This window comes from Vulpes lagopus, chromosome 7 (genome assembly GCF_018345385.1).
Source record: "Vulpes lagopus strain Blue_001 chromosome 7, ASM1834538v1, whole genome shotgun sequence".
Lineage (NCBI taxonomy): Eukaryota > Metazoa > Chordata > Mammalia > Carnivora > Canidae > Vulpes > Vulpes lagopus.
Genome location: NC_054830.1, coordinates 96,432,913 through 96,448,121, shown reverse-complemented (window position 1 = coordinate 96,448,121; position 15,209 = coordinate 96,432,913).

The window sequence follows — 15,209 nt, the reverse complement described above, 5'->3', positions numbered from 1 at the left end:
TTCCCACATGGCTGTAACTTTTTCAGGATCAGGAACCTGTGTCTTAGCCATCTTTGGAGATTGAGTACCAGAATGGGGCCCTGGCATGTTGAAAGACCAATTATAAAATAATACATTCCATTAGGAAATAGTATATGCCATGCATTTCTATATAGTGTATATATACCAAAGATTATGTTACAATAGTTTCCTTCAATGTAAAATATAGTATGCTATACAAAAAAACACACAAAAAAAATTTATTTACAAATAAATGGAAATCTTAGGGTCCTCAATATTGACTATAATCACAAATTCTATAGTTTTAGCAGCTGGACGAAATTGGACTGAAAATTTAGACCTTGGAATTTGCTACAAACCCAGTAAATAAAACAAGAAACCGCTCGCCTGATGCCAGTTTCATAGACCAAGAAAGATAATTCTGAGTTGGTGGAAGTTGGTGTTCACCATTCCAGCCTCAACATTTATGCTGCTCTTTGGGAGGCAGTATAATTCAGTAACTCAAACACTTCCTTGCCTTCTTGCATTTACTTTCAAATATTTATTGGCAAAATGGCGTTTGACAAGCGTATATTGGAGACTCCTGAATTCTATTTTTAATTTTCTTTGTGCTAGGAAAAAGTTACCTAACCCATATTTGCCTTGATTTCCTTGATTGCAAAAATGGCTGTTAACACATTGCACCCTGTGCTGCTTCTTAAGTCACTGGTAATATGGAACTGAAAGAAAGTATTCACAATACATGCATCTGACAAATGTATTTGTTTCAAGAAAACAGAGAGAGCTGTTACAACTCAGTAATAAGAAAAGAACCTAGTTAAAAAGGGGCAAAAAATTCAACCAACACTTCACAAGTTTTAAAAATAGCTAATGAGCCATTAAACGATGCTCAGTATCATTAGGTGTCAGAGACTGAAAATTTAAAGCACAGTGAAAGACTACTATACACCTGTTAGAAGAGCTAAAATTAAAAACAGTGACAATACCAAGTGTTGGTAAGGATACACAGCAACTGGAACTCTCATTTGTTTCTGATGAGACTGTAAGATGGTACAACCGCTCTGAAAAATAGTTTGTTGGTTTCTTATAAAGTTAAAAATACATGACCGTATGCCCCAGAAACTGCACTCCTAGGTGTTTACCCATGAGATATGAAAACATTTGTCCATGCAAAGACTTCACAAGAATGTTTATAGCAGTTTTACTCATGGGAACCCAAACCTGGAAGCAACCTAGATGTTTATTAATGGATAAATGAATTGGAGCATGTTCGTAAAATGGAATACTGCTCATTAGTAAAAAAGGAACACTGATGATATTACTTATACATGGAACAGAACAGAAGAGTCTCAGAAACATTGCACTGAGTAAAAAAAAAAAAAATCCAGACACAGAGTTCATACTGCTTGGTTCTACTTATATAAAACTCTAGAACCTATAAATCTAAGCAATAATGACAGAATCAGTTGCTGCTGGGGCCAGGTTCTGGGAAAGGGGCATAAGATTGGTGCAAAGGGGCACAAGGAAGCATTCTGGTTTGGTGGAAATGATCCTTATCTCGACTGAGCTATGTTTTTTCAGGTGTATAAGTTATCAAAAATCATTAAACTGTATGCTAAAGTGGGTACATTTTATTGTATGTTAATTACATCTCAGTGAAGTTGATTTTTTTTAAAAGATTTTATTTATATATTCATGAGAGACACGTAGAGGCAGAGACATTGGCAGAGGAAGAAGCAGGCTCCCAGGGGGCTCCTAAGGATCACGACCTGAGCCAAAAGCAGACACTCAACCACTGAGCCAGCCAGGTGCCCCAGTGAAGTTGATTTTTAAGAAGTATATACTCATATGACATTGAAGGCAGACTTTTACCCTCAAACTCTAGAACTTTCCATTGTGACTCTTCCATCAGGGCTTGGCACAGGCACCATAGACCATCCTGAATAGTCAGTGACCCTTCAAGCACCATTGGATTCATTAGTCCAAAGACCTAGTGGCAGAATTGCTTGTGTTGTGGCCTTGAATCAGCTTCTCCTGCTTGGAACTCACTTGAAGATAGAAACCTCATGTACTACTCAGCAACAGGATCAGAGGGATACATCCCTACCTGGTATACGTTGTCTTAAAAATCCAAAGGGGGCCAAGCCAGACTTGTTCTTTGCAGTGAGTTATGCATGGTGCAATCAGTTTTCTTTCACTTCAGAAGAAATATGCTGATATACAGACATATAAACTTCTAGAAATGTCTGTAAGATTCCTTCCTGCTTAGCCCAGCTGAGCACTAATAGAAGAGGCCTCCAAGATAATAGGTGAATTTTCATGGTGACTGTAATAATTTTAAATATATCTAAACATTCTTTGACAAGTTTTTAAAATTTTATTTATTTATTCATGAGAGACATAGAAAGAAAGGCAGAGACATAGGCAGAGGGAGAAGCAAGCTCCCCACGGACACTCAACCACTGGGCCACCCAGACATCCCAACAAGTCTCTTCTCAAAAGGTGGAGCCTAATTCTTCTCCCTCTTGAGTGTAGGCCTGAATGAACAATTACTTAAAAAAAAAAAAATGTAGAAGTGATGGTCTGTGACTTCCAAGCTTGGGTCATAAGAAGCATTGTGGCTTCCTGCTTGCTCTTGCATTTGGACTGCTCACTCTAGAGAAGCCATAGAGAAGCTCTTACAAAGGAGAACTGAGGTCTCCTACTAATAACCAGCACTGTGTAAGTGAACTGTCTTGGATGTGAATCCTTCAGGGCTAGTAAAGGCTTCAGATAACTGCAACCCCAGCCAAAATCTTAACTACACTCATCACAAGAAACCCTTGAGCAAAGCTCTTCCAAATTTCTGACCCACACAAGTTATATGAAACGATACATGTTAATTGTTGATTTAAGCCACTTAACATTTTGGGCTAATTTGTTGTTGTTTGTTTGTTGGAGTTTTTTGCTGCAAAAAGCTTTATTGTTTCCATTTGGTCTACGGCTTAGGAGAGATCTCCAGCGTGGTTAAAAAGCTTCCTAAAGCACCTGGGTGGCTCAGCAGTTTAACATCTGCTTTTGGCTCAGTGCATGATCCTGGAGTCACAGGATCGAGTCCCACATCGGGCTCCCTGCATGGAGCCTGCTTCTCCCTCTGCCTGTGTGTGTGTGTGTGTGTGTGTGTGTGTGTGTGTGTGTGTGTCTCATGGATAAATAAATAAAATCTTAAAAAAAAAAAAAAAAAGCTTCCTAGGGTTGCAGGGAAAGGCTCAGGTACAAACCCTGGCACCAGGAGGATGATGGAGGGGCCCCTCAAGGGCTGCTGGGATTCAGAGGCTCCTGGTCATACTTGAAGGTGAGCTCTTCAAAGAGATATTACCTAGCCCAGTCTGGGGACTACCAGCCTGCAGAGCTGAGTCAGGTAGTCTCCACCTTCTTGATGAGTTTTACCTCCTTATATAGGAAGTGGTTCTCCGTGAAGTCACAGAGATGTCGGTCTCCATGGGCAGAAGTCAGGACATGCAGATCTAAAAGGACGAGGTTCGGGTTTTTCTCTAGAACCAGGAGAGCTTCCATGGCACCCAGGGTTTTACCCCACTCATCTTGGGATGGTGTCTGCACATCCGGGAAGAGGATGTGGCCACTGCACTGGTTTTGCATCTTCATGATACACTTAGTGCCCATGTGCTTCTCCTCAGCCAACTAGCAGAAGAGGTGGCTCACGTCCTCCAGAGCCACATTGTCAGGGTCAAAATAGAGGCCCAGAGAGAGGTAGGTGTATGAGGCCACCAGATGCATGTTGACCAGGCAGCTGATAGTGGCCTCCAGTTCGGTGGAATCATTTTGATGATCTGGGAGCTCATGGTTGATCTGTAATGAGCTAAGCTCAAAATAGGGTGATGACTGGTTCTGGAGGCAGAGGGAAGCTGAGAACATGGCTCCAAAGGTTGCAACTGGAATAAAAGTTGGAGGGTGGTTGGAGGCTGATAAAAGGGGTGTCCTGGGGTCTGTTCTGTCTAAACACTGTCGAAGCAAGAGACAGATGGATGGACTGCCAGGTGCTCTTGGTTTGGGGCTAATTTGTTACAGGGCAACAGATAACTAATACAGTGACTTGGCAACAACTTCTTTTGCTGTCCATGCTATTACTCATGCTGGTTGTGGGAATTACAAGCCAGATGAGAGGGAATAATTTATGATAGGTCAGTGGGGAAGATATTTTGGGAAATACGACCTCTCTTCATACCATACCTCCTCATAAGCTGTGACACCCCCACTGTGTAATCTGGCTGTTGATACCACTAGATTTGTAAGGACATTTAGATTTAAAAAGAACATACCACTAGATTTGTAAGGACATTTAGATTTAAAAAGAACAAGTTAGGACTTACAAAAATTATCTCACAAACATTTCTTTGTATTTTCTTCCAAACAGCCCTATGGAGCAAGCAGGGCAGATATTATTTACCCCAATTTAAACTTGAGAAAACGCAGGCCCAGAGTTTCCAATTTCAAGTGACCAGTGTGTGACAAAGTCAGGATTTGAATAGAAGCTTCCTCGATTCCACATCTGAGTTACTACCCTGCTCCCTTAAATAAATGCCGTTCCTGCTATATGGGTCAGTTAAATTCACTTCAACATATTTAATGGCAAGAGATAATATTTACAAAGTGCTTGGTGCAAGGTGAAGTAGTCACTAAGTAGTAGCTAGTCCTATCATTGTATTTATGGTGTGCCAAGTGCTGGGAATAGAGAGGTGAATGAGGCCAGGCTCCTTTTCCTTAAAGAGCTTGAGCTGGGAGGATAAGCAGATCTTGCTGAAGGATGTGCTTCCAGGATTGCCTTGAAAAGCTAAAAAGAGGGGGACGCCTGCGTGGTTCAGTGACTGAGCGTCTGCCTTCGGCTCAGGTGTGATCCCTGGGCCCTGGAATCAAGTCCCGTATTGGGCTCCCCAGAGGGAGCCTGCTTCTGCCTCTGCCTATGTCTCTGCCTCTCAGTGTCTCTCATGAGTAAATAAATAAATTTTTTTTTTTTTAAAGAAAAGCCAAAAAGAGAAGAAAATAGGGTGTGTAGGCCAGGCAAACTAAAGCCGGGGGTGGAATGTTCAGGGCCCTTTAGGGATCAATGCTATGCCCCCTGTCAAATGTAGGATGGAAAAAAAAAAAAGTAGGATGGAGCCCTCCCACCAGTTGACATGCCCCAAAGCAGGTACAGGAAGAACAGGTTGCCTGAGGGTGAAGGACGCAGTGATCATTAGGAACACCCTACTCTTCAATTTCTGCAATAATCATTATCTTGTTTTCTTGGATCTAATGTGACTTACTGAGATTAAGTATCAGCCAGGACATTTTAGGAGAAAACCACTATGGAATGAATTTCCTACCTCTGTGGGGGGATCTCCAGAAACAACCTCATTGAAATCACTTCCCGGAATTCACGGGGCACCGGAACAGGACTGGAGAGGGTGTGCCCGAAGGCAGCCCGTGGGACAGGTGGAGTGAACTTGCTCATGTGGCTCACAGGGAGAAGAAGAGGCCCCGGGCGTTACGGGATGGCTTCTGTCACACCGAATGCAACCGAGGTCCTTGGTGCCACCAAAGGCTTTCCTGAGGGAAGAGGAGAGCCCTTCTGAGTGGCCTGTTGGGGTCCAGTGCAAGAACCGAGGATGGCCTGGTTTTGTTTTTTTGTTTTTGTTTTTTTGTTTTTTAATTTCTCCTGTTTTTTTTTTAAGGTATTTATGTATTTATTTATTTTTTTTGAAATGATCACCAAATTCCCATCATTCTTTGTATGCAACACCCATTAAACCTAAGCGATTCTCCAAGACAAAGAAAACACCGCGTCTGGGGACACGTGCCAATAAGAAGTACATGACCTTCTCTTGCTGGGGCACTGGTATTTTTAAAGCAACAAATGCATGATATTGAATATCCCGGCAAGGCTCCCTTCTGAGCAGATCCAACAATTGTCCCGGAGAAGAAACAAACTGGGAAATGCCCCCAAACCATTATGGGGCGCCCACAAAAACAGATCATCAAATTCCTCTCCTTAATCAGGAAGGCGGGGGTGGGGGGTGGGGGGGGTGGGCTGTGCTTGCGTGTGTGTGTGTGTGTGTGAGGAGGCTGCTTGTCCTGGAGCTGGAGGCCCACTGTTGTCCTCTTGTCAGCACCACAGAGGACATCGGGCCTTCTGCTCCCTCTGGAAAAATATAAGACACAGGCCATCTTCTCTCCAAGGACATTTTTCACCCAGAGGTCTTTGCCTCAAGGCGAAAACATGGGCTCTGCTGGCCGCTGCACGGGCTTCTGCAAGCCGAAGCCCCGGTGTGGCTGTGTGTCTAAGGCCGGGCTGCTGTGGCAGTGCGAGCTCCTCGGAGGCGGCCAGGGGCGCCCGAGGCCCGGGCAGCTGGGGCCGTGCGGGGTCCCCCCGTGCCTGGCATCTCTGCTGAGGGCCAGAGCGCCAGGGCAGCCTTTCTGAGCATTTGTTTTCCAGCAGCCAGTGGAGGCAGAGGTGGAGAGGGAAATGTGATCTTGGGTGGATTGTAATATTTTGCTCTCACTATCCTATTTGGGTGGTGACTGTAGCCAAAAGGAAAAACAGGCCAATATGCAAGATGGATAAATACCCTGACAACTACCCCGGCAAGTGTGCATTGGCTGGACTGGGTTCTAGTCCCAGTGATTCATTACTAGTGGGCTTCAAGGTCTGACCTAGGGTTTGAGAGGGGGCTGATGTGAAGGTGGAGGGGGGCAGCTTGTTGCGGGGGCTCTCTGTCCCGGGGAGAAGCTGGGCTGCAGCAGGCAGCCTCTGAGCCTGGCCCAGAGCACAGCTGGCTGGGGGCCGGGGGCTTCCTCTGCGACTGCCTGCTGTACACCTGCCATGGGCTTCTCTCTCAGGGCTGGGCTGCAGGCAACATGTCCCCTTCCTGCCTCCCTCCCTGCGAGTCTCCGAGGCTGAGCAAGGGCTGAGAGTGTGCAGAGAGGGTGGGAGGGTCAGTGCTCCATCTTCTCCACTCCCCAGCAAGGGTCTCCCCAGTGAGGAGAGTGAAAAACTCTGTCTTGCATGAATAATACACCTTCTTCACTCTTTTGAAGAGTTCAGAGCACCTAGCAGACAGAATGTTCTTCACCCTCAACAACTCCCTGAGGCTAAATCAGGTTTTGATTTCCCCTTGCCTTTTTTTTTTTTTTTTTTTTTTTAATAGTTGAGGCAACAACAGCCCACAGCAATTGGTCTCTGGGAGTGAGCTGTGTGTGTGTGGGGCGGGGGCGCAGGAAGCAGGCAGGGAAGAGCTGATTGGGTGCGTCCTTTAAGGAGGCAGGAAATCTCTCAGCTAATCCTATGCTCAATCTGTATAGGCACTTAAAAGAAATCACACCTTAAAAAAAGTCCTGATATAAATATAATACCTTGTTCCAGAAGCTGGCCAAATAATAATCGGCTTTTGTCTGTTTTAACTAGCAAGAGGGTTCTCTTTTAGGAGGAGATGCTAATAGGTCATAAGGAAATTTCATCACAACTACACCTAAGCCCCAGCAAGGCCAAGAAAAGAGATCTGTGTGGTTTTCTGTGTGGTAGACTCACCACTGGGTGGTGGTAACTGGTCTCTCTGATCTGCTTTGGACTGATTGTGCAGATTCTTGCTGACCTATTGTGCTGCCTTTAGTCTTTCTTTGACCATACTCTAGCAAGAATGGTCTTTGACAAATCCAAAATGTGATCGTGCCATCCTTGCCCTTAAAACATCCCGGAGCTTCCCATAATCTTCAAAATGAAGTTCTAACCCCTGTGCACAGCATGAAAGACCTCGGTCTTCCCACCAGAAGATCAAAACTGCCTGCTGATTTTCAGACTCCATATTCATTCGTTTAGACATCAGGCTGGCCTTTATTGAAGGGTTAGTATGTTCCAGCCAGTTCACTAGGTACTGGTCATCTTGCACTATGACAGTGCTTAGAACGTGATGTGGTCAAGACTCAGATTCTGCCTCTAGTCTTGGAACTTACTCTCTCACTGCCTATAATCCCTCCTCTTCTGCCAGCTAGTTTTACTGTCCTATGAGTTTTCTTCTTCGTTCTTCTATTCATCATTCCAGCCTAATACCACTCTTAAAAAAATGTAGGTATGTATGTATGCATGTATGTATTTTTTTTATTTATTTGAAAGAGAGCGAGAGAGCAAGCATGAGCAGGGGAAGCGGCAGAGGGAGAGAATCTTCAAGCAGACTTCCTGCTGAGTGTGGAGTCAAATTTGGGGCTCAATCTCATGACCCATGAGATCATGACCCTAGCAGAAACCAAGAGTTGGATGTGTAAGCCACTAGATCACCCAGGCGCCCTGTATTCTTGAGTGTTCTGAGAGCTCATGGTCCTGTAACTGGTTATTATGTTACTGTTTCCCCATGTTGTGAATGAGATTTTTAAGGAGGGGGACTTTGTCTTATGGATAATGTCTAGCACAGGCTCCAGCTCCTCACAGGTGATTGTACAGGTCACAGATCCACAGGTCCTTGACTTTGGCCAATGCAATGTGAGCAAAAGTCTGCTGCGGGTCTTCTGGGAGAGAAACTTCTAAACACAGCTATTCTCTATTTTCTCCTTAGTGTCATCTCTGGAAGAGATGCCTAGAACTGCTGCAGCCATCTTACTGTCCAGGTGGAAATAGCTTTAGAAAGAAGAAGAAAAAAAAAAAGAAAGAAAGAAAGAAAGAAAGAAGAAGAAGAAAGAAAGAAAGAAAGAAAGAAAGAAAGAAGAAAAAAGAAAAGAAAAGAAAGAAAAGAAAAGAGAAAGAAGTCAATAACAAGGACAGTAGGGCAGAGAGTGGGACATAACATCTGTCTGGGATCATTTTACCTCAGGACCTAAAGTTATGTGCATGGCAAATTTCTTATGGTTTAAGCCATTCTGATTCAAGGTCTTCCCTTCCTTTCTCTTTTCCTTGTTCCTCTCTTCTTTCTTTCTTTCTTTCTTTCTTTCTTTCTTTCTTTCTTTCTTTCTTTCTTTCCTTTTTCCTTTCTTGTTCTTGTTCTTCTCCTTCTCTCCCTCACCCTCCTTCTTCTTCTTCATTGCAAAAACCTTCCTAAGTGATATGGAACTCATCTGTCTGGTTGGACTGAGTGTGTAGAGTCCAGACATACTGGTATTGCTGTATTTACTTATATATGTCTTGTCTGCCTTGCTAAACTATTGGCTCTTTGAGGGGAATAAATCCATTTTATCCAGAATTGTCCTATTAGCCTCTTCTCCCAAGTGTCTACCTAATGCCTGCTATGTACTAAGGAATTCCATGAATGTGTGTAGAATTGAATCGAACTGAAGCCTTCAGCTACCTTTCATCTTTTTCTTAACTCTCAATTTATCACTTCTCTTTGTACTTCATGATTTAGTATTTTATTCTATGCTGTTTCTCACATGATTTCCCACTGAAAGTCTCGCACTCTCCAAGAGAATGCTAAGGTCCTGGAGAATAGCATCTGAGTTTCATCTCCTATTTCTTTGGTGTCCCATAGGGTTCTCAGCATCTGCAGGGCTCATAAGAGGCATCTAAAAATTCCCTGATGCACTAATCCCCTGAAACTTTACACAGCATGAACTCTACTTAAGTTTATAGCTGTACCCTCTTGCACGTTTGTCCCAGTTCCTTGATGGTGGAAGTTCCCACCTTCTTCTTTACCACCCTCTACTCTAACAAGGCACAGAGCCGGCATCAATATAAGCTTATGGTTAATAGATGAGAATATTTAAGTATTGTCTTCCCATAGAATACAAACACACAAAGTTATTTTGATGAACTCATGCCCCTCAAGAACTAGAGCAGTAGAGGTGGAAGTAACATAAAAATATACCATTGGGGGTGGGAGGACTGGTGATGATACATGCTAATATCCTCGTCCGGCTGTTGAGACCACTTTGCTACTATCTGTGGGTAGTTTTAAAGCCTGGTTTTCTTTTTCAATCTGCCAGACACTTCTATTTCTAGTTTTGAAGCTCTGCTTCTGGTATGTCCCTCCAGGGCTCCAAAGAATCCTGCAGTCACAACTACTGTCTGCTGAAAGGGCACTTGGCACCTTATTTCCTGTCCTTAAGAAAGTCCTTTGACAAGACAGTCCAGCTGCCTGTGTTTCACATCTTGCCACAATGACTGATATTCAAGAATATAACTCAGGAGTTTAAATTATTTACACTGGCTCCCAACAAACAAACAAGCATGGAAAGGTGAATCCAGAAGCCTATATATTCCTATCCCTTCACTGACACTTTAAACAGTTTCTTTTATCTTGGTGATAGATTTTGGCCCTGGTTATAATACAGTATCTCCCAGAGACATTTTAAAACCTTAAAACCATGAGAAAACAGGAACTGAGTAAGAGTCAACAAATTCGTCCTCATTTATTCCCCCTTATTTTAGATCTCTGAGCGGTCTAGATTCTCTCTCCAAATCTGACGAACGAGTTTTCCCTTTGAAGAACGGTTATGCATTCTCTGCCTTGTTTAGTTTCAACCTGTGTGTGTGAAGGTGGTGGTGGTGAGTTATGTGTGTGTTTATGTGTCAGGAACATCCACAGTATATACAGGGAAATGCCAGGAAGCAGGGCTCTTAAATTTAATCTTCTGTGTCAGTGCTTTATACCCAATGAAAATATCCCAATTTAAGACAACTTTTGACATGTGAGGCAATGTGCTACAGGCCCTAGGGGATAAAAGATGTGTAAGATATATCCAGACCTCCCAGGTATATACTATGGGCTATAGCAATTCAAAAGAGAACCTTTTTTTTTCCCCAAATGGGAAAGTTTTGTATTATAAAAGTAATTCACTGCCACAAAAATTAATATAAATTAGGAATGTATTTAGTAAAAAAGAGTAAAGTTTTCCATTTCTCCATCTCTAATCCCAGAGATAGGCAATATTGAGAATTTTATTGTAGACTTACAGAATTTTTATGCATATAGAAACACTCTTATGTACTAGGATCATATTATACATATTGTGCTCTCACCTATATCCGGACATGTAGATATATCTTATCCTTGTTCTACTTCACACTGGCTGTATGATATTTCATCATATGTGTACACCCTAATGTCTTTTCCTAAACAACAGTTGGATCCAATCTTCAGAGGTTTTTCACTCCATTAGAAGCCGTGTTGTAGTGAACATCTTTGTTTGGGTATTTTTCTGCACATGTTGAAGCACCTTCTTTTTGGGAAGATCAGGGAAGATTTCAGAGAAAAGGTGGAATTTTAGTGGAGCCTGAGGGAGGGAACAGCATGAGCAAAGGTAGGAAGTTCAAAGTATATTCAATTCCTAAATAGACCTCTTTGGGTAAAATGTAGAATGTGTGGTTCGGTCTTGGGCAATTGACTCACCAGAAAAATGTTCAGATAAATGGGGAGTTTGCGAGGGAACACAAGTTCTGTTTTAGATGTTTTGAGTTTGCAGTGGTGCCATGATACCTGAGAAAATCCCACATACATCTGGGAATGCAGGGTGTTGGGTGGACAAGAACGTGTGGGGAGAAGAGAGTGGAAGGCACTGGGCTTTCCAGGAAACACTGGGAAAACTAAGATGCATGGAAGAGACGGCGTGATCCGACAGGGCTTGTTAATTGAGTGGATGTGAAGGAAGTCAGTGAAGGGTACAGACCTGGTTTCCTCATCCAGGAAATGGGGACCACAGTTCTCATACCTCAAGGTATTTATAAGCATGAAGCAAAATACAGGCGACCTTTCCATAAGTAACAGTTATTACTAAATTATTTCATTTGGTGATGAATCTTCTCTATAGTCCCCCAAATAACAGTCATCCCAACAGAGCTGTCAGGGTTGCTTGTTTATGGAATGAAGAGTGTGGATTACAGTGACCTTTTCAGAGAGCGACTGTGAAGTCACCAAAGGAGGTTGGCTGTTGTTTTCTCAGTGATTCAGTGGAAACTTAAGAGTTACCTCCAAAGATGTGAATCTGGTCTAAATACTCTGGGGCACTGTCACATCTGTGGTTACTGAGTTCGATTTTCCCTTTTATCTACTTCAATCCCCCTCACCAGATTGCAGAGACTTGTTTTTGCTTTTAGAGCAGAAAGGAAGGATGGGAAGACACACTCCAAATATTTAGTTAGTTTCAAAAGTATGTGTTATTCCAAGCACCTTCAAGTACTAGGTTTCTTGAAATAAGAAACTATCATCTTGCTTTGCCGTGTTCCCTTTGGCAGGAACAATAACCATCCACTTCATGTGCATAACACTCAGCTCTTTGCAGGGAAAGAAAAACAGCCTGATTGCTGGAAGAGCTAAATTCCAGGCTCAGCTGTCTCTGTGTAGCTGGGACGACTTCTCTGGGCTGCATGTGCCTTACCCGTAAAATGAGAGGCTTGAACGTGGCATCTCTACGTTCCTTACTTGTAGGATATCACAGCCTGTGTTCACAAACCCCTTGTGAGGTTGGTGGCACTGGATGATGTAGTCTGTTTCTCAGATTTAGGAATGGGAACCCAAGGGGTGAGTGACTTGAGTAAACTGAGCACGATTCCCCGTGTCAGAGATGTGCTCAGGACCAGTAACTGCTATCTGATTTCTAGCATGTAACACTGTCTCCTGAAAGTTTCTCTCCTGAGTTTGGCTGGAGAGAGGCTTCTTGAAGGCCAGGTGTCTACCTTCTGTTTGCATGACAACCACATTCTACCACTTGGCAGTGGTACTTAGGTAGACCACCACCTTTCTTCTCTCCTCACACCCTCTTCTCACTCTGGTTCTAGACACACTAAACTGCTTGGAGCTCTTCCTATGGCCCCACTCTCTCTCATCTCTTGCCTTTTGTATAAACTGGATTTAATCTGGGGTCTTGGGAAGCTCTTTTCCCCATTAATCCCTTTTCCTACTTCTCCTTTAAGATTTTATTTTATTGTTTCTTTCTTTCGGAGAGCTCTCCCTGACCCTCCCTCCAAGCTGTGTTAGAGGCAGTTTCTCCGAATTCCATAGTAATCCGCCCTTCCCTAATTGTTTTGTTAATAGGTGAGTACCTGTTAACTTATGACACAGATAAAAAATATACTTGATGGTTGTCCCAAATTGGGGTGGCTTCAACAAGAGACAAGTTTAATTTTCTATCATTGTAAAGGGAAATTTGGAGACCGGCTGTCCAGAGCTGGTGTAGTAGCTTTACGGTCAAAAGAGACCTAGGTCCTTCAAGTGTTTTGCTCCAGGTATTGCTTATGATTGCAAGATGGCTGCTGGAATGCAAGCTTCACATCCATGAAAGGGGCAGGAACTGAAGAGAACGTCTCCCAGATGAGTCAGTTCCCTTTACGAAACTTTCCCGTAAACTCTACAGGCGTGTCTACTTGCCTATCCTTAGCTGGGGAATGTTGTCATGTGGCATCCTGAGCAACGCTGGATGCCTTTGGTGAGGTAGAAAAAGAGAGGAGCTCTTTGGTAGGCAATCATCGTCTCTGTCAGCCGAGCTGCTCAGGATGTGGTAGGCAGTCCATGTCAGTCTGAGCAGGCAAGTACAGAAATGCAAGCATTTAGAGACTTTTATAGCGACTTGACATTTATGTGACATGGTATCAGTCCCCAGTGGGCAGGCAAGAAAACAACTGATCCTTCACTACAGAGTTTGGGAAGCCCTGTCTGCCCCAAGTCCTGTCTTCTCTACAAGACTACAAGCATCTCTGCTGTAGTCACTGATCCTACAAGAGGCCTAATGAAAAGGTGTGTCATCCCCTACCCTTGGCTGATTTTCTGACTTCCCCTCCCCGGAAGGGATGCCTACTCCCTGGCGTCAACAAGGAGAATTCTTCCATTGTCTCTGTGGTCCTTCACCTTCTTGTCTTTTTTTCCTTCTAATGTCTTTATTAGTTTCCTAGGGTTGCTATAGCAAAGTACCCCAAACTGAGTGATGTAAAAGAACAGAAGTACATTCTCTCACATTTTGGAAAGTTGGAAATCAGCAATGAAGCTGTCGGCAGAAGCACGCTCCCTCCGAAGCCTCTGGGGAGGATCCGTCCCTTCCTCTTCCAGCATCTGGCAGCTTCAGGCATCCCTGGTCTGTGGCCACCTAACTCAGTCCCTCCTCCGCCTTCTCCCCCGTGTTTCCTTGTCTTCACAGAGCATTATCACCTCCATGCATCTCTCTCTTCTTGAAAGGACACCAGTCTTATCAGATTGGCCCACCCTACTCCTGCATGACCCCATGTAACTTTGCTAATTATACCTACAGAGCCTCTATTTCCAAATGAGGCCACATTCTGAAGTGCTGAGGGTTAGGATTTCAGTCCATCCTCTTGGGGGTCACAATTGCATGCATCACATTTCTCTCTTTCTCTCCATCATTATTACTTAATGGAGATTTCAGTACAGGTTTCCAGGATGGAGCTTCTGAGTTCAGGGTGTTTGCTTGGGAGGCCTCTTGGGATTAAGCCCTGTGGGAGTGAAGGGCCAAGGAACGGGACTAGTTGTTCAGAGGAAGCAGCTGGGCTATGAAGCAGGCCCAGGGAGAGCCTGGCTGGGGCTAAGGTGGCCCTTCAGACAGCCCAGAGTGGGGCCCTGATGGTCGCTTGATGGTCGCACCTACTGTGACCAACTGAACCAGAGCGTCCGGAGTTAAGAGGTTTCCCAGGACACATGATTTTCAATGCTTTCAGGCCAACTGGGATGATTGGTCAGCTTTATGCTTCAGCATCAGTTGTAGGATGTGGGTGAGGTAGAGGCTTTCCGCATCTGAGATTGATAACGTCAGGTATGACTGCAAGATCTCCTTTGCTAATGGTGAGGAGACAAATCTCTGAAAAATGAGTCACTAAAAAATTTTCAACAGGAAAGCTACAGGATTTTCATCATCATATTCTTGTTTGCCACCTCTGTTGTGTTAAGGCTACTACATCTCCCCATGGAGCTCCATACACCCAGCCCTCCAGTCCAACCCAGCCCTGGGGACTGTTTGCTGCAGAGCCAGTGAAGAGGCCTCCTGCATTCTCATCTCTCCACCATTGCTCCCAGGAGCACCATGTGGAAGCGCATCCCATTTTCCCCAACAGTTCAGTTTTGCCCATACTCGAGGCTCAACCTCTCTCTCAGGTCAATGTTGAATCCCACTAGTTTCTGGAAATCAATCTCCCTGAAGATGTGACAGGCTCTCTGTCCTTAGACTAGGGCCAGAGAGGCCCTTGCTCTAGGGCCCTGGGATGGTGGACATGGTCCTATTTGCCAAAATACAGTGGTTTTTATAGGGAG